The sequence below is a fragment of the Manis pentadactyla genome, chromosome 2 (genome assembly GCF_030020395.1).
Source record: "Manis pentadactyla isolate mManPen7 chromosome 2, mManPen7.hap1, whole genome shotgun sequence".
NCBI lineage: Eukaryota > Metazoa > Chordata > Mammalia > Pholidota > Manidae > Manis > Manis pentadactyla.
Genome location: NC_080020.1, coordinates 162,789,520 through 162,817,448, shown reverse-complemented (window position 1 = coordinate 162,817,448; position 27,929 = coordinate 162,789,520). Strand labels below are relative to the sequence as shown.

General features: G+C 41.5%; 1 long non-coding RNA gene across 3 annotated transcripts; it reads right to left on the bottom strand.

Annotated features, from left to right (window-relative positions):
• Positions 1 to 1,691: 1,691 nt before the first annotated feature.
• On the bottom strand, positions 1,692 to 7,233 carry LOC118935078 (uncharacterized). Of its 3 annotated transcripts, XR_008995781.1 has the most exons (4): positions 6,828 to 7,227; positions 6,327 to 6,677; positions 4,271 to 4,410; positions 1,692 to 3,429 (listed from the first exon to the last, which is right to left on the bottom strand). It is a non-coding gene; the product is annotated as an uncharacterized LOC118935078 (long non-coding RNA). The 3 variants fall into 3 exon arrangements; XR_008995780.1 differs by having other exon boundaries at positions 4,271 to 6,518; positions 6,822 to 7,233; XR_005033674.2 differs by having other exon boundaries at positions 4,271 to 6,677; positions 6,828 to 7,233.
• Between the last annotated feature and the right edge of the window lie 20,696 nt (positions 7,234 to 27,929).

Genomic DNA, 27,929 nt, shown 5'->3' with positions numbered 1-27,929 from the left:
CAACCCTGAGATGTAGGTATTATTGTCTCAATTATAGTAGATACATTTTTGTCCCAACTGTGCAGCATCTGAGCCTTCTTCCTGATTGTGGGGGATCTGCCCTTGAGTGCAGGTCCCACTCTGGATGTTGAGAAGGTGAAAAGTGCCCCTTGACCTCTGGCAGCAGGAGAACAGACATATGAATTAAGTACGACCAATCAGGTCTTCACCTGAGACTTTTAAACCAGACCGACCACCATATTTGGAATTCCTTCTGGTGGGCTGACAGCTAAGGCGTCCCATGTCCTGTGGCACTGGTGGCACTGGGGCTAGCAGAGGGCCCAGTGTCCAGCTACTTACAACCTATTTCCGAAGGGGAAAGGTATTGTAAATGACTTTATATGATGTTTGTTTTGCAAGACAGTTTCTACATCTCTCCAGTCTGCAACTGGTCCACCATTCCCTTTCCTTCTGTAGTTTGTGAGTTTCCTCGACACTCCATCTACTTCACACTCTCCCAAGGGGTTCCTCTCTCAGGATGCTCGCCTTCCATCTCCTCAGCAGATGTTAAGGCAGCTCTTGCGGCTTCTAAGAAGAGGAAACAACATATCTCCTGATTTTCTTCTCCCGTCCTCCTCCTGCCTACTGTATGCCCCAGCTCTGCCAAAACAGGGCAGTGAACTTCCACCTCTCGAAAAAGGAAAACCCCTGAGTGAGTCTTGCGGTCACACACACATGGGCTGGGGCTGAGGGTGATTCATAGATCTTGCTTAAGGGAAAAAGGCCTTTGGGCAAGCTGGCCAAGGTTGGATTTCCTTTATTTCTTTTTTATTCCCTCCTTGAACTCCTCTTGTGTTCCAGGCCAGTGGTAGACCCCAGGGGGATACCAGGGAACAATGCCTGCACATGATAAGGAAAAGAATATTGGACTTAGCATTCGAAGACTTGGGTTAGAACCCTGCCTTGGTCACTCCCTACCTGTGAGAACTTGGGAGGGTTACCGATCCTCTCTGAGCTTCAGTTTCCTTCTCTGTAAAATGGGCTCATCAATGCACATGGTTAATGGATTGCAGGGAAGTTTAAATAAGAATATATTTAAGCATTCATCACAACTGCTGGTTCACAGAAGACCTCCCATAAATGTGTGTTCTGTCAATCAAAAGTCCCCCAGATGATGGAGCCCCAAAGGAAGATGCCCTGGCCCTCTGGCTACCCTAGGTGGGGGTGGAAGGAGGCAGGGACATTTGAGAGCTGGGTTATCTGGCAACGTGGGAAACACTACTTGTGTCTGTCATCTATGCTGGTTCATATCAGTTGAATTTTTTTATAATTCATGGCAAGAAAGTTTGTAAAATAGAGTGGGCTGGGACCCCGAACAAGCAGAGTAGTTGGCATATAATGGAGGGTGACTGGAGGGAAGAGGTGCCAGCAGAGAAGGTGCTAAAAATAAAAATAAAAACAAATTTCATCTACAACTCAGTGTTGCCTACATAGTTCCTGAGTGCGGTTCCCCTGTGGCCTCAGGCGGGGGTCAGGGGGAGTCAGTAAGGGTGCTGGGTCAGGAGACCCGAGCTCTGGTCTCATCTCTGACATTGATGAGGTTAATGAGCTTGGGGGACACGTAAGCTCTCTGGGCCACGGCTTCATGAGCTGTGACATAGGGGGAAATGATAGTACCTTCCTCACAATGGTATAAACGATGGACAGGTGACTGATTTTTATGTTTATTGAGATATAACTACATACCATGAGACTGAACCTTGTAAAAGTATACACTTCTGTTGGTTTTCACATATTCACAGAGTTGTGTGGCCATCGCCACTATCTCATATTAGAACATTTGTATTCCCTCCAAAAGAACCCATATCCATTATCAGTCACCCTCCCTACCCCCACCCCATCCTCCTTCCCAGGAGATGTATTTTTAACTGTTTAGTGTGTATCCATTTTGGTTAGTATCAAACAGTTGATTAGTATTAACAGTTGATCGTGGCTACAGGACACTCTGCTTCAAAGTAACGTCATAATTAGTTATCAGATTTAGTAAAAACTGTCTTGAGAACTGTCAAGAGTAAGCTCAGTAGGGGAATTTTAGAGATAAAGAAGCTTAAAGAAAGAACACAATTTATGTATTTCTCTCTCACAGAATAGTCCAGGTGATTTACCACCCCATCTTCTTAGGGATATGGCCTATCTCAGGAGCCAAAATGTCAGCTACAGCTCCATCCATCATATCCTTGTTCCAGATAGCAGGATGCAGGAAAGGATGAATACTTCATGCCACAGGCCTTCGGGGAGGGTCTTGGAAACTACCCTACAACACTTCTACTAACACCTCATTAACCAGACCTCAGTAACGTGGCCACACTTAGCTGCAAGGAAGGCTGGGGAACTTAGCCTTATTCCAAACAGCCTGTTAAACGTTGGGATTTACATTATTACAAAAGAGGGGAGAATGGTATTAGTGCACACATCAGTCAGCAAATGCTTTAATAATTCTGCATCACAAACCACACCAAACCTTGATGGCATACAAAGAAGAGCATTTCTTTTTCTTGCTTTCAGGCCTGTAGGTTGTCTGGGAAAACTGCTTGAGGCTACAGGTCTGCCCGGCTAGGATTAAGGCTTCAAGTCGGCTAATATCCACTCGTCTCCACATTTGCCTTGGACCAGCTCTCCTAGGCATGTTCTTTGCCCAGCAAATGGCAGGAGCACCAGAAGTTGAACTGAGAAACTTGATGCCTCTGGAGACCCCTGGAGTCATTCTTGTCTGCACTCTGTTGACGGAAGCCAGTTGCATGGCCATGCCACCGCGCCGGGGGTGGGAGGCCCCCTCCACACACACTAATGGATAGCACTGCAAAGTCACGGGGCCAAGGGTGTGAGTATAAAACTCTAGTACAGGAAGGATCTCAAGGATGCTGAACAATGATTCATCACTGAGGACAGAGGACAGTGACATTGCTGGGAAAGGCAGCGTCTGCGGCTTGGTCTCCTGGGCCCTCCCAGGAACCTGCTTAATGCTGCTGTTCGACAAATGCAGTCTCCTGCTTGAGCTTTCCCCTCCGATGGGCCCACTTTCCTGGTAGGGACTATGCTCGTCCAGCCTCTCAAGTACGTTTCCTTGGCCATGATTCCTCATTCCTGGCCTCACCAGCTATCCTGTAGCCTCTTCCTCTGAGGTCTTGTCAAGAGAAGCAGGACACCCCAGGGCTTTAGGGCTCCTCCATGAGGGAACAGCTGCGGTCAGACCCCTTTGCTCCAGTTCCTAGGGGTCCGCTCAGAGTCAGACCCCTTCCTCTGGTTTAACCTCCTGAACACAAAGCTTTCTCAGGTGGCTTTCTTGTACAATGTGGCTTGATGATACAGCTAGCAGAGAGAAAAAGCCCAGACAGGTTGATCCTCAAATCCCAGGAAGGCCTGTTCATTTTTCCTGGGGTAAGACAGAATCTGCAGCAGTGAAAATCAGAACTCAGATTAGCTTTTCCAAGGGTGACTTTTCCATAGTTTACATTCTCAATAAATCACCTTGCTAAACTGTAATTGATTGAGCTAAGGCAAATTTCCACAAGGTTTGGTAAACCTTCTGGCATCAATAACTTTCTGTGTATTTCAGTATTACTACCCTGCTTAGTCCATTTCCACTATTAATGTGATTAAACTTTTCCCTGGGTCAGCTCAAAGTCAACATCAACTACAAAACCTATACAGGAGTTGGTTAATTCAGGAGTTGGTTAAAACAGCCTTTTAAAATAAGTGATGTCACTTCTCTGTTACCATCTTCTCCCTGGTGAGGTTTTGGTGAGGTCTTTGCAAGCTAATTTCTATATATCCTTTCAGGAAGGTGACATAAAAAACAAATCCCATGTTTCTTATAAAGTTCAACATACCCCTATCTTATGCCCCAAGAATTACGCTCTTATGTATTTTTACCTTAGACAAATGAAAATTCTATCCATCCCACATAAAAACTTGTACATAAATGTTCATAGCAACTTTACTTTAATAGGCCAAAACTGGAAACCCAAATGCCCATCAACAGATGAATGGATGAACAAACTGCAAAATACATATACAATGGATAACTCTTCTGCAGTAAAAAAGGAGGGACTGATGATACAAGGGACAACATAGATGAACCTCCCAGATATTGTGCTAAGCAAAGGCAACTGATCTCAAAAGACTATGTACTGTATGATGATTCCATTATATGACACTGTCTTAGTTTGGGTTGCTATAACAGAATACCATAGCCTGGGTGACTTATAAACAACAGAAATTGATCTCTCACCATTCTGGAGGGTGGAAAGTCCAAGATCAAGGCACTGGCAGGTTCTATGTCTGGTCGGAATGTGCTCCTTGGTTCATAGAGAGTCGTCTTCTTGCTGTGTCCTCACATGGTGGGAGAGGGGCAGGATCTCTCTGGGATCCCTTTAATTTAAAAGGGCACCAATCTCATTCATAAGGGCTCCACTCTCACCCCCCAGTGCCTTCCCAAAGGCCCTGTCTCCTAGTATAACCACCCTGGGGTTAAGATTTCAACTTACAAATTTTACAGGGACACATATTCAATCCATAATAGACACTATGGAGACAAAACCAATCTACAGTGATAGAAGTCAGAACAGTTGAGATTGATTGGAAAAGGGCAAGAGGGAGATTTCTAGGTAATAGAAATGTTTTATGTCTTTGATTGGTGTGGTGGTTCCACTGTGTATATATTTGTCAAAACTCATCAAACACTATAGGCTAGATTTGAGTGTTTCACTCTGTATAAATTATACCTCAATAAAAAATATTTTTAAAAAATGAAGATTATTTACTCAAATATTCAAAGAGCAAACTTAGGAGATCCAAGTCCCAAATGTTAATAGCGACATTGTGACCTTCATTCAAGCAGTACAGGTGACTTGTAACGTGGGCAACAGCCAACAGGCAACATTTTCATTTTACATCATCAGTTAATTGTTTATGGAAAGATTTTGTGAAAATGGGGTATGAGGCCCATCCAATTAGGTTCTTGAAATAATTTTGCAAGTGGATCTCAGCTGCTACTCAGTAAACTCAAAATGCCATATGGATGGCCTTTACATCAAAGGCCCATGATGCTCCCTTGCTGAGAGGCAGGGCTTGACCTTGAGTCTGAAGAGGTTGTATGGGTGATACAGAGCACCTCTCCAGTCCCAGGTGAAAGATGACATTCTGAAGGCACCTCAGTGGTGGAGGGTACTTTTAACTGGGGGGGTAGTAAGAGCTCTGGACTGGGGGTCAGGATGCTTGTGGGAACACTGTCCTTCCAATAACCTGCACTGACCTATAAAGCCTCCTAGGGCCCTCCTGACACTAAGCCAGAGAGAAACATGGTTGTGACCTTGAGCAATGCATTTGCTGTCTCTCCTCCAAGCTATTCAGGGCCCCAGGACTTCCAGAACAGAATGTTCATTGCATTCCCTTGACCAAAATCCTTTGTAATTCTCATGGCTGCTGTCCCTGCCAGGAAAGACAAAAATCTCCCCTGGGTTGAAAGTCATGCTTTGTTTGATGTGGTCTGTGATTGACTCAGGCCATGAGTTTTCCCCTGCTTATTCAACTGGACAAGCTCTTCCAGCACCGAGCTAAATTAAAAAATACAGCATGCCAGCAAAAACCAGTGCATTAGCTGCAAAGGAAGCTGAGAGCCCTTTCTCCCTTTTCTGTCAAGTTGCCTTTGGAATGTTCTTCCCTCCCCATCCTGCAGAGGCGGGGAGCCTAGTCAATCAGGGGGGACCATCACTGGATGTTGTCAGCTGCTGGGTGGTCCCAGCCAGTCTCCTGGTCATGGCCCCTGGGGTGATCATGTACAATACACTTCAAGGGCTTAGCAAATGGTGGGCCCCCTCCCTTCTGCTCTCTCACTGGCACCATCTTCTCGGTCTCACCCTGGAAGCCTGCCTCAGTGGCCTCATGACACGTAACCCCCATAAAGGCAGGTACAGTCAGCCACATGGTACGGAGCAGTCGTTCAGGAACTTATTCTCCACCCAGCATGAAAGTGGACACTGTGCTAACCACTCAGGGCACAATAGTGAGCAAGAGCAATACAGAGTGAAATGTACACAGTGTTCACACTAACAGCAACAGACCAGTGCCAAAAGGCAATTCCAGTACAGAGCCAGGAAGCACTTCAGGAGCTCAGAGTGAGGACACCAGTTCAGACTCAGACTCAGGAAGTGCTTTCCCAGGGGGCATGTGCTCCAAACAATAAGTTAAAGTTGTTCAAGTAAAGGAAGGGAAGGAAGGTACTCTGGGAAAGAAGGAACAGCATGTGCAAAGACCCAGAGGCAAGAGTGAAAAGTAGTTTCTCACACCTGGATGCTCAGAGTAGAAGAGGGCAGGGGTGACCCAGGAGGCTGGCATGGGTCAGGGAGGGAAGCTCTTCAGCAGACAGGTTTCCACAGGGTTCTGGGATAGGACTTCCTGAGGTGAATCTTGGCTCTACCACTTGCTACCCGTGTGATCTTGGGAGAGGCCTTCTCTGCTTCAGTATAATCATTGCAGTGCTTACCACGGAAAGAGGATGGAGGGAGATAATAGACAAAATGTAAAGAGAATTACCTGGCATGTGATATATCCACTGATGTCAGCCATTAGTGAGCCCCTAAACCCCTCCAGTGAGTCAGGACTGTTCCCAGAGTAGGAGGCAGGCTGGGCCTGCAGGTCTGCAAGTACAGGTCATCAACTGGCTCTTATCCATAAAAGAAATGCTCAACAGAAAATAAAAACTATATCCAGCACTATTATCATCTGATAACCACAGTTCTCTCTCTCAAATAACATTTGAAACATTGCAATATAATTTCCACATTTACCTGTTGAAGTCTTAAAGCTCATCCAATGAAGAAGCAGCATCCTCCTTTTCGCAGACAAAGTGAGAGATGAGTCTGGGGCCTGGAAGGGACCAGGTCCTCTAATGCCTCCATCCCTCATAGGCAGGTAAGTTACATGCCTTCCCTCTTCCCCACACTTCTGCGCCAAGCCCAGCAGGATAGCGACTCCTTCCTTTGAAAGGGCAGTTCCTGGTAACACCACCAAGGACACACTCGCTGGCCCTGAGGGCTGCTGTGCAGAGGGCTCCCAGCTGCCTGGCAGTTCCCCGGGTTGCCAGAACATGAGTGTGTGGCGGGCAGGTAGGGAAAGGCTGGGGTTGCCAACTACAGCCCGACTTCTTCTCTTCAGGGGTGCCCTTGACCTGGCAGCTGCTCTTTGAACCTTCCAATCCTCCCCCCACCTACATCTGGGACACATCACTGTGATCTCAGCAGTCTTCCCAAGGAATGATATTCTTGGCCCAGCTGTTATCATGTTTAACTGATAAATGGGTGTATAGTCCCTTTATATATGAGTTTTATTTGCAACGTTAAATTTCTTGGGGTGAGGAACAATGTCTTTGACTTTTCTCATGTGTACATGGCTCCCAGCATTGCACTAGACACATAATGGTTACTCATTAACTACTTCTGTGTCCCTGTATTGTGATGCCAAGGGAATTTGGTCAGTTATCAGAAAGTTGTTTGGGGACAGTGAAAAATTAGCAAAATGACTTGGACTTGAGCAATTATTTCACGGTCTTGGTCAAGGACAGTTAATAAAAAGAGGATTGAGTGTTAAGGCTACAAGGTAACCCAAGGGCACACCTGCAGGATCCCAGCTCAAGCAGGACCTGGCGGAGAAACACAGGCTTTGTTCTCCGCCTCTCTTTCTCTCTCTTCCTCTCTCTCTCTCTCTCTGGCTCTCGCTCTCGCTCTCGCTCTATCCCTCCCTCCCTGCTTCTGTTAGCTTTTTCTGTAGGCTTTTAACATCTCACGCTTTGCAGTAACTCATTGTTTTGGGTTACCGTGCTTCCCCACATTGCTTCACTTCCAACCAATCACAGTCACAGTGCTGGAAGGCAAGTGTTGGCCTCGTGTTTGGGTCTCTAGTGTTCTTAAAAGTCATTGTGTTCATGTCAATCACACTACGATATACTGATCTGACTAAAGTCCAACTTTGAAATGTTACAGATTTTTATGCTTAGAACTCAGGCTAAATTGTTTCTGCTTTGAATTGCATAATTTACAGGAAAACCTATCATTTGCTCTGAAAGCTTTATGTCAACCTTTGACCCAAAGCATTAAAGTTATGGAGTGTGACTGTCTTCATTAACAGATTTAGCACCATGCCTGAAGCAGAAAAGGTATTCAAAAATGGTAGCAATGTTCATTTTTTTCCTTCATTAACTTTTGACAAATAAACATACTAAAATGTTACATCTAAGCCGAAAGAGTTAGAGGAAACAGGTAGCAGTCACACCTGTACTCAAGACTCCTGTAGGAACATCTCGAAAAGCTATAACTCCAGTTCAGGGTTTCTCAGTCTTGGCACTTTTGACATTTGGGGCCAGACAATAAATGTGTAGGGCTGTTCTGTGGAGTGTAGGATATTTAGCAGCATCCCTGGCCTCTACACATTAGATGCCAGCAGCACCCCCTCCCCAACTGTGATGAGCAAAACTGTCTTCAGACATTGCCACATGTCTACTGGGGGAAAGGAAGGTGCAAAACTGTTCCCAGTTGAGAGTAACTGATCATTGTCAAATCCTCTGTCTGAACTCTCACTAAGGGGAGCAAATTCTATGGTTAACAACAACTGTCCCATGAAGATGGAAATCTATGCAATAGGCCTTTTTGTTCAGCTCTGCTACCATTTTGAACATCTTTTCTGCTTCAGGCATGGTGCTAAATGTTCTAATGAAGATAGTTTATTTTAGGACATGCTCAGGTCAGGTTGGAGGTGAGTTTGTCAGCAGGTAACCATCTGAAAGGGATTATTCTCAGCCGAGATGCCAGAGGGACCCACCAAGGCAGAACACTCAGAATGTTGGCTACACTATTTTAAAAATATCTTTTAAAAAGTAGGGTTTAAGTAACAGGAAATTAAGGGAAACCCTCAGAGGCCCAAGATGAGAAAACCAAATACAGAGAATTCACCTTGAAAACATCTGCTGATCACTGGGGGCTCAGAGCTGGGTTTTCTATGCCTTCTGTACTGGGAATAGAAGTTAAACTCTGGGACCTATGTGGGATGGGAGGTGGGATTAGAAACTCCTTCATCAAGCCAGTACCTCTGAAAGGTAATACTTTCAGTGGATAAACTAGAAACAAGCCCCAACTCTGAAAGGTCTATCTAGGCCTCAGCTCTGAGTGGAATGGAAAAAAAATATCTCTTTTGCTAATTTCTAATTATAAGCCCACTTACACTTATTTTAGGGGCTGGAATTCAAACTCCTTGTGTAACTCCAAACTCAGAGCTAACCATTTAGTGTAAAAGAGTACCACATTGATAGTATCCCAGGTACCCAGCAGAAGAAATGCAAATCCTCCTGAGAGGAATACATGCTAAACCCACACTCCAAAACATCCCAGCAGATATGGCACCAAGATATGAGACAAGAATAAAGAAATCATAAAATATTTTTTAAAAAGCCACATGAGTTTGAGTCAACAGAAACAACAAACTGCAGAATCAGACCTCCAAAGATAATAAATAAAGAATGACTGGATACATATTAAAATAAATATTTTAAATATGTTCAAAGAAGTAAAAGAGACTAGGAAGTGTGACAGAAAATCAAGAATCTACCAAAGCCAACAAAGCAGAAAGGAGGAATGAAAAGTGTCATTTGTATCTGGCATATTTATGGATGTAAAAACCCAAAAGAATCTCCAAACTATTAGAATTAAATTAATTTAGTAAGGATGAGGAATACAAAGGTAATATACCAAAATCACTTATACCCAGAACAGCCAAAATAATTTTGAAAAAGAACAAAGTTGGAGGACTCATACTTGCCAATTTCAATACTTAGAACAAAGCTACAGTAATCAAGACAGTGGGCACAAGGATAGACTATATAGGTCAATGGACTATAATTGGGAGTCCAGAAATAAGCCCTTACATTTACAGTTCAACAGATCTTCAACAAGTGTTCCAAAGCAATTCACTGGAAGAAATAATAATCTTTCTAGCAAATGGTATTGGGACAACTAAATATCCACTTGCAAAAGAATCAAGTTAGACACTATTCCACACCATATACAAAAAGTAACTCAAAATGAATGAAAGACCTAAATATCAGAGCTAAAATGATAAAGCCCTTAGAAGAAAATATAGGTGTAAATATTCATGACCTTGGATTAGATACAACACTAAAAACACAAGTGACAAAAGAAAAAATAGACAAATTAGACTTCACTAAAATTTAAAACTTTTGCATCTCAAAGGACATGACCAAGAAAGTAAAATAAAAATGCCAGAGTGGGACAAAATGTTTTTGCGAATAACATATTTGATAAATAACTTATATCTAGAAATATATAAAGAGCTGCTACAACTCAATAATAATATGACAAATATTCCAATTTTTTTAATGGGCAAAGAATCTGAATATACACATTTCCAAAGACATTATGCAAATAGCCAATAAGCTCATGAAAAGATGCCCAACACAATTACCATCAGAGGAATGCTCAATGCATGTATGTTTACCTGACTGATGACGAAGGTGACACCTGCCATACCGTGGGGGAAAGAGAAAAAGATATTCTTTTCTCGGGCAACTGAATAGCCAATGGGCCAAAATAAATTTTGATGCTTACCTCACATCATTCCTAACAATCAATTACATGTAGACTGTAGTTCTAAATGTAAAAGGTTAAAAAACAATCTTTTAGAATAAAACTTGGGGTAGGCAAATATTTCTTATCATGATAAAAAATAACTAACCATAAAAGGAAAAGATGATAAATTTGACTACATTAAGATCAAGAACTCTTGTTCATCAAAAGTATTGAAAGTGTGAAAGGCAAGCACAGACTGGGAGATGATATTTACAATATAGGATTCATGTGGCAGGTATACACCAATCAGATGCCCCTTCAAAAGAGGACCCACTGCTGAGCTATGAGGAGCATGGTGAACTGACACCTTCTGCTGTTAGCTCCTTCAGGTCCACATCAGCTTTTGAGCCACAGTCATGCTCTTCTTGGGGTGGTCCTTGACCAGTGATTGAGAAAAGCAATGATGACCAAGCGTGTTCTGTATAGAGTATTCCCAGCCAATGAAAACAAGGCAGTGGCCTAGCTGTCTCCACCCACTGTGGGACACTTCTAATGGGCAGCCTTTGCCCCAGAGCTCCCTGTCAGAGAACTTCAGTCTAACTGGTGTAGTCCAATGGCTCCCCTACCCAGTCCTGCTTTCTTTCCCTAGTTTCATGGCTTTCACTCCACAATAGGCTTTTCACACTTCTAATTCCACTTTGATCTCTGATTCCCAGAGAACTCAAACCAGTTCAACTTATATCCAGAATATAGTTTTTTAAAAACACTACAAATCACTAAACAAAATGACAGACAACTCAATAGAAAAATAGGTGATATACTTAAATAGGAACTTCATGAAAAAAGAGTACCCAAATGGCCAGTAAACACATGAAAATATTCTTATTTTAGTTTTCTGGTACAGCTGTAACAAACTCCCACAACCTAGGTGGCTTAAAACAACAGAAAATATTTTCCTTATAGTCCTCGAGGCTAGAAGTTTGAAAGCAGGGTATTAGGAAGGTTACCCTTTTTCTGGAATCGCTGAGGGAAAATTCACACTCTGTCTTTCTGGTTTCTGGTGGTGCTTGACATTCCTTGGCTTGGAGGTGCATCATTCCAATCTCTGACTCCAACTTCCCCTTGCCTTCTCCTCTGGGTATATCTAGTCTCCTTCTGTTTCTCTCTTAAAAGGACACTTGTTATGGCATTTTGGGTCCAGGTAATCCAAGATAATCTCCTCATCTCAAATCCTTAATGTAACTACATCTGCAAAAACTTCATGCAAGGGAACAGTCACAGCTTCTAGGAATTAGGATGTAGTATCTTTGGAGAGAAGCATTAAGCCCACTACAGCTTGTATCATTATTAATCAGGAAATTGCAAAGGAAATGGGTATTAGGATTTACAGTGTGCTACTGGTTCACATCCACCAGAATAGCTAAAATGAAAAAGGTAGCATCAAGTGTTGGTAGAAATGTGGAGCAGCCAAAACTCTCATACGTTGCTTGCATATAAATTGTTAAAACTATGCTGTGACAACTGGTTGGCAGTACTAGAGCTGAGCACATGCATACTCTAGAACTGAGGAAGTCTAGTTCTAGGTCTGTGGTGGCTTCAAAACAGCTGCAAATCCTTTGACACACCTCTCATTAAGAGGTGAATGTCCATATACATTGCTTTTGAATCACACAGGGCTTATGGTTGTTTTGACCAATAAAGTGTGGTGTTGGTGACACTGTAACTTCTGAAGGTAGGTCATAAAGGTCTTATAGTTTCCATTTTCTTGTTAGAATAGTTGGTTTTAGAGGCCCAAGCCTCCAGGTAAGAAGTCTGACTACATGAGACTACCAAGCAGCAGGGAAGACTAAGCCACGCAGAGAGGCTGTAGATAAGTACCCTGAGGTATAGTTCCAGCTAAGCCCAGCCTTTAAGTTATTGCAGACACAAGAGAAGTGAGTAAAGAAGTTGCCACATGATCACATGATTTCTGTCCCTACCATTAAATCATCTCAAGCCATTTGAGTTTTCCCAGCTGAGGCCCTGGACAAAGTAGAGCAGACACAAATCACACCTTTTGCATCCTATCTAAATGCCTTACCCTTAAAGTCCATGTGTATAATAAAATGATTGTGGCCTGATGTCACTAAATTTTGGGATACTCTGTCATGCAGCAATAGGTAACTGAGACAATGTCCAAAAGAAATATATACATAAATTCATCAAAAGACAAATACAAGAATATTCATAGCAACACTATTTGTATTAACACAAAACTGGTAGCTACCCCCAAAATACCCATAAATAGTGGAACAGATAAATAATTTGTGGTATATTCACACAATGGAATATGATACAACAATAAAAGTAAACAAAAATTACAGCCACACACAATATGGATAATTCCCACAAACATTTAGGGCTTTGAACAACAGAATCCAGACACGAAGTGAACATACACTGTTTATTTGATTTACACATAACTTTTACCTAATTTAAAAATAGGCAAAACAAATCTCTGATGGTAGAAGTTAGGATAGTGGTTAACCCTGAGGGGAGAATTACCTGGAGGATTTATGTTATGGGTAATGCTCTGTTTCTTGATCTGGGTGTTGGTCACACAGGTGTGATCACTTTGTGAAAATGTTATAAAGATGTACATTGTGATTTGTACTGGTTTATGTAAATATGTTAGATTTCAATAAAAAGTTTGGGAAAGGTGTTTCTTGGAACCTATTAAGTAGGGCATTTCAAGAGGAGAAGGATGGGCAGAGCAGAAACAATAGCAAAATATGATGACCTTGAGGCTTAAAAGAAATAATTTTGGTTCCAAGTCAAAGTGGAAAGCCTGGAAGCCCATTGTTTTCAAGGGAACTGTTTTGTCAAAACGAATCCCAACTAGCCTGCCACAACATGATGGTTAAATGCCCCAAAGCATGCCCGAAGCCTCAAATCCACACCAGCAGAAGCAGACTGTGAAGACAGTGCAGCTCCAAGAGGCAGATTTTCTAGTGCCCTCTCAGATGTGGCCATAGAGGGTAAGGGACAGGGGAAAATCTCAGGGAAGGCAGAGCTATGACCACAAAAGCTATTTATATACAGTAGGATGTTCTTCCCAGAGGAACATAGGGCTGCCAGATGGGTTATCCAGGCAGTAGACCCTACTGCCAGGGCTGCAAGTCTCCAATAGTCCACCTATCAAGAAAAAAAATTATAAGACATATGAAAAGGAAAAAAACACAGTTTGAAGAGACAGAGCAAGCATTAGAACCAGACATTGGATGTTGAAATTAGACAAGGAACTTGAAATAACTATGATTAGCTAAGGTCTCTAATAGATAAAGTAGACAGATGCAAGAACAGATAAACAATGTATGAAAAGAGGTGAAAATCCTAAGAAAGAAATGATAGAGATCAGAAATACTGTAACAGAAATGAAGAATGCCTTTGATGAACGTATTAGACATTGGACATGGATGGGTAAAGAGTCTCTGAGCTTGAAGATCTACCAACAGAAACCCCAAAATTGAAAATCAAAGAGAACAAAAGCTGAACAAAAAAACCATAACAGAATATTCAAGAATATATAAAAGGTGCAACACATGTAATGGGAATACCCAAAGGAGAAGAAAGAGAAATATTTGAAACAATAATGACTAAGAATGTCCTCAGATTAATGTCAGATACCAAACCACAGATCCAGGAAGTTCAGAAAACACCAAGCAGGATAAATACCAAAAAAACTATATCTAGGCATATGTGTTCTCAAATTAAAGAAAATCAAAAATAATGAAAAGACTCTGAAATAAGGTAGAGGAAAAAACACCTCACCTATAGAAGAGCAAAGATAACAATTGCGTCTGACTTTCCAGAGACAATGCAAGGGTATGGAGTGTAGTATTTAAAATATTGAGAGAAAAATACCCCACCAACTTAGAATTCTGTACTCTGAGAAATCATCCTTTGAAAGTGAAGGGAAAACAAAGACTATCTCAAATGAAATTGAGTGAATTTGTTACCAGTAGATTTACCTTGCAAGAAATGTTAAAAGAAGTTCTTTAGGGAGAAGGAAAACAATATAGGTCAGAAACTTGGATCTACATTTAAAAAATTGAAGAAGGAATAAGTGAAGGTATTTATTTTTCTTATTCTTAGTTGATCTGACAGACAACACTTTGTTCAAAATAATAGCAACAATGTGTTTGATTATATGTATAACATATATATGTTTCATATATATATGAAATGAATGACAGCAATGATACAAGGGATGGGAAGGAAGAATCGAATCATTTTATTTATAACATACTCACATTGCATGTGAAGTGGTATAGTGTTATTTGAAAGTGGGTTTAAATTAGTTGTAAATTGCAAACTCTAGTGCAACCATTTTAAAAAGTAAAAAAAAAACAAACTGATATGTTAAGAAAGGAAAGAAGATTGAATTGAATCACAAAATGCTCAGTTAAAGCCACAAAAGGCAGAAAAAGAGCAGAAGATAAAAATAGGAACAAAGAAAAGGGCAATAAATAGAAAGCAGTAACAAATATGGTAAATATTAATCTAACTATATCAATAATCATTCTGAATGTCAATGGTCTAAATGCACCAATTAAAAGGCAGAGATCATCAGAGTGTGTAAAAAATCCTAACAAATGTTGTCTGAAACCCTTTAAATATAAAGGTATATATAAATTAAAAGTAAACAGAGAAAAATATACCATGTTAACACTAATCAAAAGTAAGAAGGAATAGCTATATTAATTTCAGACAGAGAAGATTTCAGAGCAAGGACATTTATTAGGGATAAATGGACATTACATAATGCTAAAACAGTCAGTGCCCCAAGACCTCAATCCTTAATGGTCATGCACATAACAACAGAGTATCAAAACATGTGAGGCTACAAGTAATAAAACTGCAAGAGAAATAGATGAATCCACTGTTCTGTTTGGAGACTTCAACACCCCTCTGTAAGAAGTGGACCAGCAGGCAGAAAGTCAATAAATACACAGTTGAACTCAACAACACCATTAATCAACTGAGTATAACTGACTTGTATAGACTACTTCATCCAACAACCACAGAATACACATTCTTTTCAAACTCACACGGCTTATTTACCAAGATAGACCACATTCTGAGCCATAAAATGTACCTTAACAAAATTAAAAGAACAGAAATTATACCTGCTTTCACACCATAATGGAATTAAATTAGAAATCAGTAACAGACAAATAGCTGGAAAATACCCAGAGACATGAAGATTAAACAACATGCTTCTAAATAACACAAAATGGGTCAAAGATGAAATCTCAAGGGAAATTAAAAATTATTTGAACTAAATGAAAATAAAACACAATTTATCAGATTTGTGGGATGCAGAAAAAGCAATGCTTACAAGGGTATTTATAGCATTGAATGCATATATTAGAGAAGAAAGATCTAAAATCAATCTTCTAAACTTCCACCTTAGGAAAATAGAAATCCAAAAGCAAATTAAACTCAAAGTAAGCAGTATAAAAGAAATAATAAAAGTTTGAGCAGAAATCAATAAAATTGAAAACAGGAAATCAATAGAGAAAAATCAATGAAACCAAAAGCTAGTTCTTTGAAAAGATCAATAAACTTGTTAAACATCTAGCCAGGCTAACAAAAGATAAAAAAGAGAGGATGCAAATTACTAATATCAGAAATGAAAGAGTTGACATAATTACAGATCCTTTGGACATTAAAAGGATGGTAAAGGAATACCAGGAACAACCCTGTTTCCACAAATTTGATAACCTACATGAAACAGATAGATTCCTTGAAAGACGTAAATGCCAAAACCCACTCAGGAAGAAATAGATAATCTGAATAGGCTTATATCTAGTAAAGAAATTGAAGCAATAATTAACAGCTTTTCTAAACAGAAAGCACCAAGTCCAGATGGGTTCATTGGTGAATTCTACCAAACACTTAAGAAATAATTAAATCAATTCTATATAATTTCTTTCAGAGGATGGAAGCAGAGGGGATACATCCTAACTCATTCTATGAGGGCAGCATCACCTTAATACCAAAACCAGACAAAAACATTACAAGAAAAGAAGACTACAGATCAATATCTCTAATGAACACAGATGTAGAAATCCTCAACAAAATTTTAGCAAATTGAATCCAAAATGCATACAAAGAGTTACACACCACAGCCCACTGGGATTTATCCCAGGTATCCAAGCCTTATTCCACATTTGAAAATCAATTAATGCAATCTATCACATCAACAGGTGAAAGAAGAAAAATCACATGAGCATATTAATAGATATAGAAAAAGTATTTGACAAACTTCAACACCCACTCATGGTAAAAACTCTCAGTGTTCTAGGAATAAAGACAAATTTCCTAAACTTGATTAAAAAAAATATCTACAAGAAACCCAATAGATAATGTCATACTTAATGGTGACAAATGGAGCTCTCCCACTAGAATCAGGACCAAGGCAGGATATCCTCTTCATTACTCCTTTTCAACATCGTACTGGAAATCCTTGTTTATAAAATAAGAGGAGATCTTAAAAAATAATAATAAAATAAAATAAAATAAGAGGAGAAAAGGAAATAAAGAGTATACCAGTCAGAAAGGAAGAAATAAAACTGTCTTTATTCACAGATGGCATGACTGTCTATGTAGAAAATCCAAAAAAATTGAAAAAAACTTCTGGAACTGATAAGTGATTTTAGCAAGGGTGCAGGATACAAGATTAATATACAAAAGTCAATTATTTTCCTATCTACCAACAATGAATGTGAAAATTGAAATTAAAAACACAACACCATTTACATTATCACCTCCTAAAATGAAATACTTAGGTATAGATCTAACAAATATATATGCACAAATAAAACAACAAAACTCTGTTAAAAGAAATCACAGAACTAAATAAATAAAGACGTATTACATGTTCATGGATAGGAAGACTAAATATTGTCAAGATGTCAGTTCTTCCCAATTTAATCTGTAGATTCAATGCAATCTCAATCAAAGTCCCAGAAAGTTATTTTGTAGAAATTGACAAAAAGATTCTAAAATTTTCTTATGGAAAGGCAAAAGATCCAGAATTGCCAACATATTAAAAGAGAAGAACAAATTTGGAAGATTGACACTTCTCAACTTCAAAACTTAACATAAAGCTACAATAATTCAGACAATGCGGTATTGGCAAAAGAATAGGCAAATAGATCAGTGGAACGGACTAGAGAGCCTAGAAGTAGACAACATAAATACAGCCAACTCTAACTGATCTTTGACAAAGGAGCAAAGGGGATACAGTGGAGAAGACAGTCTCTTCAATAAATGGTACTAGAAAATTGGGCATCCATATGAAAGAAAATAGAGAAATGACTTCACATTCTTCACAAAAATTAACTCAAAATGAATCATGGACCTAAATGTTAAATGCAAAACTATAAAACTGATAGAAGATAACATAGGAGAAAATCTAAATGACCCTGGGTTTGGTGATAACTTTTTAGATATGACACCAAAGACATGATCGATGAAAGAAAGAATTGATAAGCTAGACTTCATTAAAATTAAACACTTCTGCTCTGTGAAAGACTCTGCCAAGACAATGGAGAGACAACCCACACAGACTGGAAGAAAATATTTTGTAAAAGACACTTCTGATAAAGGACTATTATTCAACATATGCAAAGAGCTCTTAAAACTCAACAATAAGGAAACAACCCAATTTAAAAATGGGCCAAAGACCTTAAAAGACACCTCACCAAAGAAAAAATGCAAATGTCAAATAAACATATGAAAAGATGTTTCACATCATCTGTCACCAGGGATATGCAAATTAAAATAACAATGAGATGTCATTGCACATATATTAGAATGTTCATAATCCACAACACTGACAACACTAAATGCTGGTGAAGATGTGGAGCAATAGGAACTCTCATACACTGCTGGTGAGAATGCAAAATGGTACAGTTACTTCGGAAGACAGTTAGGTTGTTTCTTACAAAATGTAAACATACTATTACATGGGATCCAGCAATTGTGCTCCTTGATATTTACCCAAAGGAACTGAAAACTTATGTCCACACAAAGACCTGCACAAGAATGTTTATAGCCGCTTTATTAGTAATTGTCAAAACTGCAAGCAACCAAGATGTCCATAATCAGGTGGATGGATAAATAAACTGGCACATACAGTTATACATTCCAGACAATGGAATATTATTCAGCACTAAAAAGAAATGAGTTGTTAAGCTATTAAAAAGAGATGGAGGAACCTTAAATCATATTACTAAGTGAAAGAAGCCAATCTGAAAAGGTTACTACTGTGTGATTCCAACTACATGACATTCTGGAAAAGGCAAAACTATGGAGATAGTAAAAAGTTCAGTGGTTGCTAGAGATTAGGAATGACAGAGGGAGGAACAGGTGGAACACAGGATTTTTAGGACAGTGAAAGTACTCTGTATGACACTATTACGGTGGATACATGTCATTTTACTTTTGTCCAAACCCATAGAATATGCAACATCAAAAGTGAACTAATGCGAAGTGTGGACTTTGATGACATGTCAACATAAATTCATCAGTTGTAATAAACATACCATTCTGGTGGGGGATGTAGATAGTGGAGAAGGTTATGCATGTGAAGGGGCAGTGGTCATACAGGAAATCTCTGCACTTTCTATTCAGTTTAGATGTGAACTTAAAACTGCTCTAAAGAACTGTTGTTTTTAAAACATAGAGAGCAAAAATTAGAATAACACGGAGAAATTGACATCAATCACAGAAGATTGTAACACTGCTCTATGTAATTTACAGACCAAGTGGCTAAAAATAAAAATAAAAATCAGTAAGAATATTGATGATTTGAACAACCCAAATAATACTTCACTTACACAGAATTCTTCACTAATCAAGTTAGAGGAAAACTTGACTGATTGAAAATCAATTCAGGTGCTTCTTTTCAAGCACTTAAGACATGTTTTACAAAAATTGGCCACATACTAGTACATAAAGCAAGCTTAAATAAAGTTCACAGAATTGAACATACAGATCAATCTCTAACAAAAACAATGAAGTTAATCATTAACAACGAAAAATCCATAGATTTATAAATCAAAACATCATCTAAATAACTCATATTAATGGGTCAAAGGAAAACTGATGATCTGAGGCTCTGAACTTTCATGAGATAAAACATCTAGGGAAAAATCTCTGATGGTAGAATGAGGAACCTTTAAGAAAAGAGTGTCTAATGCTGAATTTGAAACTACTTTAACTTCTTCAGCATTCTCTGCTAAAGAGGACTTCTCTTATCTAACACTCATAGGTCAAACGTGATTAGTGTTGCTTGGGTCACATGGCTGTAATAGAACTAATCATTATGGATAAAAAGGTGGGGTCTTATGATTGGCCAGCCTGGGCTAGATTCTACCTTGTGGAAATAGAAATAGAGGTGGGAGTGTCTGGACTCCTACGCCCTCCAAGAACACATGGGATCAGAAAAAAGATCTCTTCTGGGAAGGAAGATCGACAAACAAAATCACCCTTCTTCCCATAAAATACAGTTCTATAAAAAAAACAAAATCATGTCTGACTGCCACAGCCTGCCCAAGTCCAGGATTTCTGGGTGATGGCCTCCTCTTTGAACAAGTTCTAAAGCAGCTTTTCATGGGCTTGGCAGCCTATAGCTAAGAAGGAAGTGCAACCACCATCACCACCACCTCCCCAATATACCCAGGATCCAGAGACAAGAGGATAAAGAAACACTGCAGTAAGTCTTCCATTTGGCAGTGGGAAGAAGGGAGAACCACGCCAAGCAGCAATGGGGACATTCCATGCTCTGCAGGGTGGGAACAGGGATGACGCCTGGCAGTGCAGTCAGTCTCTGGGCCAGCCAACCCAAACACCTCCCTTCCTCCTGATCCCTTGTCTAGGGATCTCCATGGCCTCTTCTGAGTAGGGGATAGAAAAAGTCATTCTATTGAGGGACTACTTCAGTAGCCACTTCCTCTCAGCATAATAGCAGGGCCTGGGACTTGTCCTAGAGTTTGAACAATCACAGACCACTGCTCAGCAAGCTTAGGATTTTCTGGAAATATGATATCCCCACAATCCTAGTGGGCGGCTGTTCTATTTGAGTTTACAAACTCTGTTAACTAGTAACTAAGTCCAGAAGTCCGTTCCTGGTCGTGGTCCTTGAACTGGACTTGCCCTTGCAGTTTCTGACTCAGAGGGAAGCACTGCCTTTTGGCTTTGTGCTCAAATTGAGGGCTCCATTCTGGATTTGAAATGGGGAATAGAGCAGATCTGATCCCCACTTCAAGTCTGCATCCCAGGGCTCGGTGGGAAAAGAGAGAATTTATTAGCTCCAATTACAGGTAGATCCAGGGGTGGATTGGCTGTAAGTACATCTACAACTTTAGGCTGAAATGGTACTGTGAAGATGGTTTCTTGTTCCATTTCTCAGCTCTGCTTGCTTCTATTTGGCCTCATGCTAAATGAGGCTGTGTCCATATGATGGGGAAAGGTAGCTCCTGGAAGCCTCAGATTCATACCTTTTCAAATTAGCAAAGAGCTACAGAACATCTCTTTTCCCATATTTACCTCAGGCAATTCTGATTGGCCCATCTTGGGTTACATGGTCATCCCTGTAGCCATGTGAGTGGGACACTTTGGCCAGCCTGAGTCAGGTGCCTACTCCAAGGTGCGGGTAGGAAATGGGGCTGGGCATTGTGATTGGCAGCTCTGTAGGGACTATATGGAATGGGATGAAATGCTTCAAAGGATGCTGGGTAGACAAAGATAAGCAAGGTTCACAATAAGTAGCAAGCTAAGGCACACGGAGTAACTGCGAAAGCCTTGAACATTTATCACAGGCGACCTCGAATTTGACTCTGAGCTGCCTGGCAATGAGAGCAAGACAGAAACATGATAAGTGATGTAAACCAGATCCTGGCTGAAGTCCCCAGGCCTGGGTGGGGGCAGAGGAGGGGTGTTTAAAGGACATCCCATGTGTCTTTTTGTTTCCCTGGACACTTTCTTTCTCAGGGTTCTTGATCCCACAAGGGCTGTCTCTGTTGCGCACCACACAGATGTGTGAGGTTTACCTTTTCTTTGGCTTCTAGAAATGATTCCACTCACACAAAGTACTAAGTGGAGATTTTCACAGGAAGATAAGGCTGGGAGGATGGAGGGTGGTCTTCAAATGTCCTTTAGCTCCTGTTTAGGCTGAACTGTGACCCCCCGTAAAACTTATACATTGAAGTCCTAAGCCCCAGTACCTCAGAATGTGACTGTATTTGAAAACACAGTCTTCAAAGATGAAGTTAAAATGCCATCACGAGAGTGGGTCCTAATCCAAGATGACTGGTGTCCTTATGAGAAGAGGAGGCGGGGATGGGCCACAGACACACACAGAGGGAAGGCCCTGAGAGGACCCAGGGGAAGGCAGCATCTGCAAGCCAAGGAGAGAGGCCTCAGAAGAAACCAGCCCTGCCAACATCTCAACCTTAGATTTCTAGCCTCCAGAACTGTCAGAAAGAAGTGGCTGGGTTTCAGCCGCCCAGTCTGCAGTACTTTGTAATGGCAGCCTGAGTAGCTTCATAGGACCACTCTGCCTCTGGCCTTCACCTCACTCACTTACAGACATCTCTCCCAGTCCTCTCCTTGCCCCCCTGAATTTCCTCTCCCCTTCTCGAAAGCCACCTGCCCCGCTTTGTCACAGGCAGAGCAGTCTGTGCCTTATCTCAAGTTGCTTGGCCTAGAGAAACACTCAGTTCTTGGGCTGTATCCCTATACTTTGCAGCTTATCAAAATATTTTCCCAAATGAGAACTGTTTCCTGCCTAAGAAGAATTCTACTACTTTAAATTTCACATAATTTTCATGTGTTACAAGATAGAAGTTTTTTATTTAAGCATTTAAGCCCAAACATTTCCCCTCATTTTAGCAGTGTGCCTGTGATGAAGACAATACCTGTGTTAGAGAAGCATTCCTGCAGTCCTCATGTAAGGGAAACTGAGCTGTGTTCAGGGTATCCACATAATGTGCCCACAATAAACCCAATCATCTCAAATACATAGCTGAGGGCCCAGCACCCAAGGGCAATGATAATGAAAGCAAATGGAACACTCTGAGGGAAAGTCAGTGTTCAAAAAAAAGAAAAAAAGAGTCCACGTGCATAGCTTTTGATAGTCTGGCTCATGCAAATCTAACGGAGGAGCTAGCCTGCGTATTCTCTGGGCAATCCTCTGTGATGTGAATATTATTTCTCACAGAGTTGAGATTCGGGTTGAAAGCCGCAGGTCAAATCCAAAGGCCTCACAAGCAAGCCTACAGCATACTGGCTTTGCTATTGTAGATCACAGCACATCTGTATAGTTTTAAAGTCAACCAAACAGTTGATAGAATGGGGGGAATCTAGTAACCACAATGTTGCTCATGTAATTGTATATTAATGATATCAAAATTTAAAAAATTTTTTAAATAAAAAAACATTAGATAGGGCAAAATATTACTATTATGCCCATTTCGCATAGACCAGGGTATGACTTTGGCTCTGACCTTGACATTGGCCAAGTAATTAGCCAAGTAATGTCAAGATCAGAGCCAAAGTTTGTACCCTGGTCTATTTGGTGCCAAAGCCTTTAACTTTTAAAGTTTAGTTCTTGATCTCATTCCTACATAGGTTGAAAAGCATTATGTATTGTGGTTAAGAACAGAGACTGGGTTCAAATCCTGGCTTTATTACTTAGTAGCTGGGGACTTTGTGTAAGTTGCTTCACCATTCTATGCTTTAGTTTCCTTAACTGTAAGGCGAGGATTATAATAGTACTTGTCTCACAAGGCTGTTGCAAATATTAACTGAACTTGGAACTGTCTGGAATGTAGTAGGTGCTCGATGCACTATTATTATTCTTCTCTAATTAGAGTTTCTTGCCTCTGTCTTATCTTCGGCATTATATATGCAATAAGCACCTCTTGGACACTAAGCTAATTCCCGGCCTTCAAGCTGCCCAGGTGGGAGGCGAGGTAAAGAGAGAACAGAACCGCAAACTGCCTGGGAGAGGAGCAGGTGCGCAGAGCAGCCACATTTGCTCCAGATCTAGGAGGGTAAGCAACGATTTCCCAGAGGAGGCATGGTACTTGCAAACATGGAGTCATCAGAAGCTGGTGGTAGGAAGTAGAGCCACTCCGAGCAGTTTATTTGAGCAGAACAATAAACTGTAAACATGTTTGGAGCTGGGGATGTAATGGCAAAGATCAGAGATGCTTTTCAGTGAGGGGTTGGCTCAGCTTGGTGTTTTAAATAGTTCTGGCTAGCATGGGTAGGAGGGTGGCCAGTAGGATAAGGGAGACTGATGCAATCCCAGCATGACTAAACATGAGTTCTTTGGAAATTCATGGGCTGAGTATGTCAGGCTGTGGTGAGAAGCCAGAAAGTTCCACCCTGGGTGGCTTGGCACAAGTTCCCACTGTCGTGCTACCTGCCTCACTTTCCCCTTCAAGGGAGGTAATGCCTCAAGAAAGAGCCTAAAGGCCAAGTGAGGCTTGAGGCCTGCATATGTGGGAGAAAAAGAGCAAACTGTGAGGCCCTGAGCTTCTGTACAAAACTCAAGCAAACTGGATGAAATATGTGATTCTTCTGAAAAAACAATCCACCTAAGACATGACTGCCCTGTTGCCAGTAAGACCAGGGAGTTTCCTACACTGCAGCAGAGGGGAGTACGCCCAGCATTTCACCTGACCCCGGAGTACAAGCTGACTGACATGATCAGATCAGTGGAAGCCTGGAATGTGCAGCTGCCCCTTTCTGTCAGGAGGAATGTTTTGTGACAACCGAGGAATACTGAAGAGTGAGAACAGTTGGGGAAGTTTTTAGACTCATGGTGCTTATTAATGTAGTAAAGTTTCCAAGAAGTCCTGCCGTTTGGGAAATAATCTAGTAACTAGTTGCCTAATCAAAGGAAAAAAGAAAAGAAGGAGGTAGAGGAAAGGAAAGGGGAGGGAGGGAAAGAGGCCTCATCTTCAGGGACCTTAAGCAAGGGGTCCCTTCCCTGTCATCCCAAGCACAGCCCCAGTCAGACTCCTGGCCGTGCAGCCTCCCTGTCTGCCTGGGCCTGACCTCTCATGTTCCTGATGGAGCCTGTGCCACCCTTTGCTGACCTGCCTGTGCTTCTGACACAGCGTGCCTCTTGCTGGGTCTGCTCTGCCCTGACCTAGTGTTTCTCTCCAGGTCACCTGACCCAACCTCCAGAGCTCCTTCCACTTGGGCCAGGGTCCATACCACCGTCCAGTTCTCCCTCCTTCTTGTCATTCAAGTCTCCCTCTAGACACTGGACATCAACGACCAGTGATGTACCTGAAGGTGGGCCTAGTGGCGCCTGTTTCTTGATGGTTTAGGCCTGGGGAAGTCCCTTTCTAGGGCTGACCATGCAAATCCAGCTGTTGTATTATGAGCAGCTCGCAGAGTGGATCTTTTCTCTCATGTCCTTTGTTTCTTTCCAAAGCGCCAAGCACAGAGGCATGCACGTGGGAACTGTCTCATGAACGCCATTTGGAATGAACGTCCTTGCCACGGAGCATGACCATCCCGTTTGGTAGAGTCTCTGCCTCACGCTGGGGGGAGCCCACTGCTGCGGAGGTGAGGTGAGGCTATTTGGTGGTGGCTGGACAAGTGACAAGGAGCCAGAGATGGGAGAGGAATCTTCTTTTGCTCCCTTCCTTGTTGCCTTGCTCTGGTTCCTTCTACACCTCCAGAAGCGGCCTTTGTGCTCCTGGTCCAGTGCTCCTCCCACAGACACAGGGCCACACAGGGGTCAGGAGGGGTCAGAACGCCCTGTGTTCTCTGGACACTTATGCTTTCCCAGTGGTGTCCCTCCCTCTTCCCTCCTGGACAGAGCAACATGTGCTTGCCACCTGTTGGCACAAGATTCACCGGGGTTGAGTTGGAGGCAAGGACACGCAAAGCCACCATTGTAAGTGTGTCCATCCCGAGAAAGGGCGGGCAAGGCCTGTGATATTCTTGGCACATGGTGAAGTGGAATAACAGTGGCAGGGGTGGGCACCCTATTCTCGCTTTGGGGAATCTAAGTAGCTCCTGTTCTGAAATGTTTAATCAGCCAAGGAAAGTGTGCATGAAGAATAAAAACATAAGCAAGCAGTTCTTCCCCTCAGCACAGTTAGGAACTCGCAGAGGAGCAAGTTCTGGTTTTTCAACATACAGATCAAGTGCAATTGTGACTCTCATTACTGCCCCTGCTTTAAATTCCAGTCTCCTTTTGTCCTAGAACAAAGCTCTGGCTTTCAGACATCCTGGGACTACCAGAGATAATGTCTTCTGTTTAATTTCCTTTTCCTTCTATTTAAATTTGAGGACCACTTCCAGCCTGACCTTTTCTCCTGTTCAGATTCAACTCACAGACTGGCACAGGTTAAGATTTTTCACCTGCCTGGTCTCATGAAATTCTCCCAGCTGGACCATAAGCTTGGTTTCTTTTCACAGTTTCAGAGATGAAGAAACAGGTTTTGAGAGGGACAAAATGTCATTCGTCCAAGGTCACCAGGCAGCAGGTGTACCAGCAGTGCTGGCCAGTCAAGGCTATGCTGATGTGCAGACGTGTCGTGGCCCATCCGGGGTCAGAACCTTGCCTAACTCCTCTCAAGCGTTCCCAGTGGCCTTTCTCATGTTTTTCTTACACCCCTTTTGAGTTTTTCACTCACTCATATGTCTGGATTTACCAGTCTGGGTCTCCTCCTTCAGAGCTGACCTTCCCCATCACCCCTCCTCATTGGCTCAGGATGAGTTTCATCACAGAGTTTCATTACTCTGAGGCTCTGTTAAGAACAGTCTATTCCTTTTCCCTGAGACATTCCTCCTCTTCACCCGCTGCTCCTGTTGCAGAGGATGGAGGGAGTTGTTGATTTTGTTTATTCAACAGGTTTTCTCATCCCCAGTTTTCTGGTAACAATGCTCTTCTTTTGGTTTTCTGTGGGGAACTTACCCCCCACCCCTCATCCTAATCCTCAGCTGTCCATCATGGTTCTCCTCTATCCCCTGGCAACTAGGAGAGATGGTTCAGCCAATGAGAGGACCCGATCCCTCTGGCCATCACGACTGATTCAAGGATGAGCAGGTGACCCCATCCAACAATTACAATTTTTCCCAATGAAAAAAATCAATGAATATGCTGACCCAGTGCTCACATCTTTTTCCATTTGTCCAATTATTCCCATGAAGTAAATGCCTGGTTTGGAATTGTTGAGTCATCATATGTATGTTTTAAACATTTTGGCACATTTTGTGAGGTTGCCCTACAGAAAGGTTGGCCCATCAATATTTGAGAGTCAGCTCTGCATGCCCAGCAACACCTGGTGTTGTCAATCGTTAAATGTTTGCCAGTCTGAGAAGTGAAGACAGCTGATGAAATCTGTTCCCAGTTCTGGGCCTCTTTTTGGGTCACATACCCACGTGCCTGTCCCTAAAGTTACCCAAACCTGGCCTTGCTTCTATATCTTTTGCCTGATCCTTCGTCCAACTTTATTGGGTTGCTTGTCACCTGGCCATACTCTGCTAGACTGAAAAGTGAGTCTTTTTTTGTTTTTTAAGTTTAGCTTTTTAATAACTTTTAATATCTTAAATGGGGTTTTCTCCCTAATTATTCTTCCATGTAATTTTTGGAAAATGACTCTTTGTCTTACACATTTCCCTTTTGTCCTTAGCTGCTTGCAGGTGCTAAGTACAGTTTAGAACACAATTATTTGTTGAATAAATGAATGAATGAAAACCCTTCTGTGATATACTCATTCCCTGTTCAGTTCTGAATGATGCCATGTGTTGGGCCAGTGCTAAATCTGGATAGATATATCAGTTTTTAAGGATCCTAATAATTCTATGGTTATATTGGATGCTGAGGATCAGGGACATGGCTATCTCATTCCAGGGAATACCATTCCCTATGGAATGTCTTTCATTAACACATTTTTACTGATAATCTGCCATGTCTCTAGTGTGGAATCAAAGCACACAGTTCCTGATCTGAAGTACCGTATCTGTGTGAGAGGCACAGCTAACAAAGTAGGCTCTTCTGTGGGAGCTGTATCATGTGGCCTTTATGAAACGCAATCCTTGGGGAAAAATGGAGCATAACAAGAGCTGGAAACATTTGAGGATGTTCCATAAAAGGGTGATTGTTAAGAGGATATTAATGAGGATTAGAGAGATGCCCTGGGCTCCCCAGTTACATTTTAGGGGATCTGAAGTATTAGCTCTTCTCGTATGAAACAGTGTCATCAGCTTGCAACCTCTTTTCCATGCTTCTTA